We start from the raw sequence: 6000 nt of genomic DNA on the forward strand, positions 1-6000 counted from the left end.
AAAACAAACCACCCTATAGGCCCTAAATGTTTAAAATTAGTCAAAGAAGTCTCTTGCAAATCCGAACTTGACGTTTGGGAAAGTTTATACATTCAAACGAACAAATATAATCTTATGAATTCAGATTTTGGTCCAATACCTAATTCTGTCTTGTTCCAACTATTGCAATAGGTTTAATTGATTATAGTATTAAGCCTTTTATTTACCCCCATATCCCTACAGTTTTCGAATTTTGAAACAAGCTTTCCCAACTGCGGTTATTGAACACGTTCTTTAATTGTTTTGCCCTTTTTCACCTGAATTAAGCATGTTATCGTGAAGCATGCGTTATTTACATAATATTGGTTTAGAAAGGCTTTTTAGATGTATTAACGGTTTTTGAGCACACATACATTTGTAAAGTTATTTTTCTTAGCTCAACAGCATTGGTTTTTAAACATTATACAAATGGTCTCCTTGTTTCTATTTTTATTTCAATTAATATTTTAAGATTTTTCTTAATAATTAAAAGAGATTTACTTTTTCCTTTAGTAGCTCCATCAGTTGCTTTTATTTTATGAAATTAATTTTGTTGTCTTTGAACCTTAATAAAGTTTTTGTTAAGTACAAATACAAATTCGATTATCAGTAACACCTGTAACTAATTTCCACGTCTTTAATTTCCAGGATTCTGGGGAGACTTCTGGACACCAGGAACTCAACAAGGCATCATCGCGAGAGGTTTCTGAACACCAGGAGTTCAAGGAGACGTCAGGGCATCAGCAAATCAACAGGACGTCATCGTGGAAGGCTTCTGGACATCAGGAGTTCACCGAGCCGTCATCGAGGGAGACCTGCGGACACCCGGCCCTCAACGGGACGTCATCCGACGAGGGACACCAAGGGCTTCGAAATCTCCCGAGATTTCGAAGTTCCTTTGGACTTCGAAGGATCCTAAAAGGATCAACTCTAGGACTCGGAGTCCCAGAGTTGATCCCTTGGGATCCTTGGAAGGACCAAACACTTCGAAATCTTGGGAAATTTCGAAGCCCCAACGCGGGGGGTGGGGGCTCGTTCGGAGCCCTCATCGCGGGGGAAGGGGGCTCGATCGGAGCCCCCTTGCGGGGGATGGGGGCTCGATGGGAGCCCCCAACGCGGGGGGAAGGGGCTCCGTGGGAGCCCCAGGGCGGGAGAGGAGGGGGGATGTAAAACAAAATTTTATACAATGTATTTTATTTATTAATAATAAACAAATATATAAATAACAAAAAAATTTTTTTACGACTCCCGGGTAACGCTTTGAAAGTTTTTGTGATTCGAAGCCGCTCCGGTGACGATCCGGAGGATTTTCCGCGCCGAAGAAAGTCATGACCCCCCTTTCAGGATGACATCCCAATGGTGAAAATACAATTTCCAAAGTCGAGGATGATTCCCCACTGCGAAGGTCGTCTTCCAGCAAACAAAACCATCTTCAACGATGAGAAAAATCCTCATCGTTGAAGATGGCTTCGTTCGTTGGTCGACGATCTTCGAAGCGGATCCTCACCTTCGAAGTTGGAAGTTGTCCTCCACCATCAGGATGTTATCCTGGAGGAGTCCGCGATCCCGGCACCGATGATGAAGGAAGAATCCCCCGATGGGTCCATGAAGACGTCTTCCTGAGATGCTGATGCTTCTACTGCTGAAACAAAATCAACTTTATTAAAAATAAATAAGCTAAATAACAATAACATGCAAGTATGAGTAAGTAAAAGAATCTTAAGTTAAAGTGCAAAAATAAAGAAAGAAATATTAAGAGATGATGTTAGTAGAAAAAGGAAAAGGTAAAATGTTAATTAATACAGCACAATAAAAGAAAAAAATTAAAAAGAAAAGAAGGTTTGAATGAACAGGTAAGTTTTAAATTTAAAACAACATACCGTTGGGACTCCACGGAGATCCTGATAGTACCCATAGGAAGCCCATGACGATGCTGTGGTACTGGGGTCGGTGTTAAGTTGATGAAGGTAAGTATGGTGCTGCTGATGACTTTGTTGCTGAAACGAAATTAAAATTGGTTTTATTTAAAAACAAATAAGTTATACACAGTTACAAAGAAAGTTTAAATTATAAAGTCTAGATTCAAGTCAAACTAAAAAAAGTAAATATCATTAAAAGTAAGATCAATGAGTAAAAAAGAAACGAAATTAAACGTAAGGATAAAAACAGGAAAAGTAATTATTAAAAGATCATGCTAGCACTAAAAAGAGGAAGGTAAATTTATTAAAGCAAATTAAGGAGAAATTAAAAGAGAGAAATAAGGCAAGGTTAATAGGTAAGTTTTAGATACTGATTAGCTTATTACAAGTCAAATTTAAATTCATATAAAGAACTTAACATACCTGATGGTGACCAAGGGAATCCCAATGCAATTCAGGTGATCCTGGGACCGATGATGAAGGTAGAATCCACCGATGGGTCCATGAAGACGTCTTCCTGAAATCCTGATGCTGCTAGTTCTGAAACAAAATCAATTTTATTAAAAATAAATAAACTATAATCATAACACAAACAACAAGGCTAGAAAAAACAAAACTAAATAACAATAACATGCAAGTATGAGTAAGAAAAAGAATCTTAAGTTAAAGTGCAAAAATAAAGAAAGAAATTTTAAGAGATGATGTTAAAAGTAAAAGGAAAAGGTAAAATGTTAATTAATATAGCACAATAAAAGCAAACAAAATTAAAAAAAAAGAAGGTGAATGAACAGGTAAGTTTTAAACTTAAAATTCATTTGAAGAACAGTACATACCATTGGGACTCAACGGAGGTCCTGATAGTACCCAAGGGAAGCCCATTGTAATGCTATGGTACTGGGGTTGGTGTTAAGCTGATGAAGGTAAGTATGGTGCTGCTGAAACAAAATTAGTTTTATTTAAAAACAAATAAGTTATACAAAGTTATAAAGAAAGTATACACAAGTCTAGAATGAAGTCAAACCAAAAAAAAAGTAAATATCATTAAAAGTATGATCAATGAGTAAAAAGGAAACGAAATTAAACGTAAGGATAAAAACTGGAAAAGTAATTATTAAAAGATCATGCTAGCAGTAAAAAGAGGAAGGTAAATTTATTAAAGAAAATTAAGGAAAAAATTAAATGAGAAAAATAAGGCAATGTTAGAAGGTAAGTTTTAGATTTTGATTAGCTTATTACAAGTCCAATTTAAATTAATATAAAGGACTTAACAAACCTCTGCAACCCCACGGAGACCCTGATGGTGACCATGGGAATCCCATTGCAATTCAGGCGATCCCGGGACCGATGATAAAGGTAGAATTCACCAATGGGTCCCTGAAGACGTATTGTAGAGATCCTGATACTGCTACTGCTGAAAAGAAATCAGTTTTATTGAAAATAAATAAACTATAATCATAACACACAAAACAAAGCTAGAAAAAACAAAACTAAAAAAACTAAATAACAATAACATGCAAGTATGAGTAAGTAAAAGAATCTTAAGTTAAAATGCAANGTACAAAATTTCGAATTAGAAATGGAGAATGAATGTTTTGTATAATCAGACAGTATCTGTTATTTGTTCATAAGGGGAGCAACCCCCTCATCTATCGAAGCCTAATTTCACAAAAATTACGATTACATAATATTAATTTGTATAAAAGTTATACGTTAATTAATTCTCAACTTCGAAAAAAGAAAAATCAAAATTCTAGTACTACCACCCAAATTTTGAGAACAAATGTCATAAGTGAAAAACTCACCGGACATCACGTTTCACCATTAATTTTCCAAAGTAAAAAACTCCACAATAAACAAAATACTTAACTGAATTTACTAACACTTTTTTATAGTTAATTAACTGTTTATACCATATAGTGAGAAAATCAATTGTTTTTCACTGATTTCACTAAATACTGCAACCCGAACCGGCATAATTCACAGATTTTCCAAAACAATTAATCCAAATACATAATCATCCAACACTATTTAATGAATGTGGAATTTTCCACTATGACAATCCAAGCAGTCACTAGAACAAAAGTCTGGTGGCGCTATCGACGAGCCTAAGTACGGAGAGCTTTCGAAGTGGTAGAAATGAAAAGAGATAATTTGCGAAATTAGTTTAAATTAATAAATAAAAAAGAAATTGAACGAACTATAGAAAAATATGATAATTTTTAGATTAATAATTTTTGGTATCCTAAGTCTACGAACCATTTAAAATAAGATTGTGACTATGAAATAGTTTGTCAGGGGGTCTGAGGGTTACTTACGGGGTGCATAAACCACCAATACTACAATTACCTTTTTCTAATCTTGTATTACAAGAACATTGTGTTAATTATGTATTTAATAGTTCGTAGGGGCTGATTTCTGAAATTAACGAGTCAATGTTGAAAGCACTCCATTGTTTTAAGTCTTTATGATTATCGGGAGGGTTGTTGTTTACTTTTAATATTTTTTTAATGCAAAATGCTCCTTTTGTCGTTAAGAATAATGTACCTTATTTCGAGCGTCATTTTCTGTCTTCTATTTTCCGAATACTTGCTCTCTTTAACAACGGTATGCTTGAACTGTCGACCGTGAGAAGTCATTTTCCTAGTTTTAATATAAATGGAAATTGGAAATTTGTTTTGAAGATTAATTCCTGATCTTTGAATAAATTAAACTTTTTTGAACTTGTATTACAAGGAGAAAATGTTTGCTTCTCCATTCTGTAAAATGTGGTATCTAATTTAGGATAATAAAAACTTAAATAAAACTGAAAGCCGTTTCATTGCCTTTAAACTATATAATCATCGAGGTGATTGTGATCTACTTTTTAATATTTTTTAAATAACAAAGGCTCCATTTGTCGTTTAGATTAGTAGAGCTTATTTTAATCGTAATTGTGCATCTGTTAATATCCGAATACTTGCCCTATTTAATAGTTCTACCCAGTAATTAAAAATTTGTCTAGAATATTAATGCCTTTTTGTACGTCATAACCCATGAGACCGTTTGTCAGGGGGTCTGAAGGCTATTTACGGGGTGCGTAAACCACCAATACTACAACTACCCTTTTCTAATCTTATATTACAAGAAGATTGTTTTAATTGTGTATTTAATAGTTCGTAGAGGCTGATTTCTGAAGTTAACGAGTCAATGTTGAAAGCACTCCATTGTTTCAAGGGTTGTTGTTTACTTTTAATATTTTTTTAATGAAAAATGCTCCAATTGTCGTTAAGATGAGTCTACCTTGCTTCGAGCGTCATTGTCTGTCTTCTGTTTTCCGAATACTTGCTCTCTTTAACAATAGTATGCTTGAACCGTCGACCGAGAGTATTAGACATTTCCCTAGATTTAATATAAATAGCAATTAGAAATTTGTTTTAAAGATTAACTCCTGATCTTTGAATAAAGTAAACTTTTTTGATCTTGTATTACAAGGAGAATATGTTTGCTTCTCCATTCTGTAATAAGTGGGATCTAATTTCGAAAAATAACGACTCAAATAAAGCTGAAGGCTCCAGAAAGGACTTTCATACACATAATGCCTTTTTAAAATTTTAAATTTCCTTTGGGTGTGTTGACTTGCCAAAGATGACGCAAACGTATAAATGATTTTCAATTTTCAATAAACACAACCAAGTTTTGTTAACCGTAATTAGATTATCGAAAGGCCGATGGCAATTACGTTTGAACCATTGAAAAGAAAAGACATTTATGCATACAGTGCCTTTTTCAAAACACCCGAATTTCATTCATTATCTTCCCAAAGATTCCGTAAATGTATGAATGTATTTCAATTCTCAACAAACACAACCAATTTTGTGAGCCACATTTAGATTATTGAAAAGCCGATGACAATGATAAGATTTCTGCTTATCGGGGTGATTGTGTTTTACTTTTATAATTTTTAAAATCAGAAAAGTTCCTTTTGTCGTTAAAATGAATCTACCTTATTTCGAGCGTCATTGTCTGTCTTCTATTTTCCGAATACTTGCTCTCTTTAACAACGGTATGCTTGAACGACCGAAAG

The 6000-nt window shown here is 34.1% G+C and overlaps 1 protein-coding gene across 3 annotated transcripts in view; it reads left to right on the top strand.

Moving 5' to 3' along the window:
- The window catches only part of LOC108736405 (voltage-dependent calcium channel gamma-5 subunit), a 408324-nt gene extending 407278 nt beyond the window's left edge, over positions 1-1046 (top strand). For 2 of the 3 annotated variants that reach the window (XM_025981263.1, XM_025981264.1), the window contains one exon: positions 667-1046. The gene's annotated coding sequence lies outside the window, so the exon portion shown is untranslated. The remainder of the gene's footprint in view (positions 1-666) is intronic. The other variant, XM_025981265.1, reaches the window with a different exon arrangement.
- Positions 1047-6000: the final 4954 nt, after the last annotated feature.

This window comes from Agrilus planipennis, unplaced genomic scaffold (genome assembly GCF_000699045.2).
Source record: "Agrilus planipennis isolate EAB-ADULT unplaced genomic scaffold, Apla_2.0 scaffold5, whole genome shotgun sequence".
NCBI classification, from domain to species: Eukaryota; Metazoa; Arthropoda; class Insecta; order Coleoptera; family Buprestidae; genus Agrilus; species Agrilus planipennis.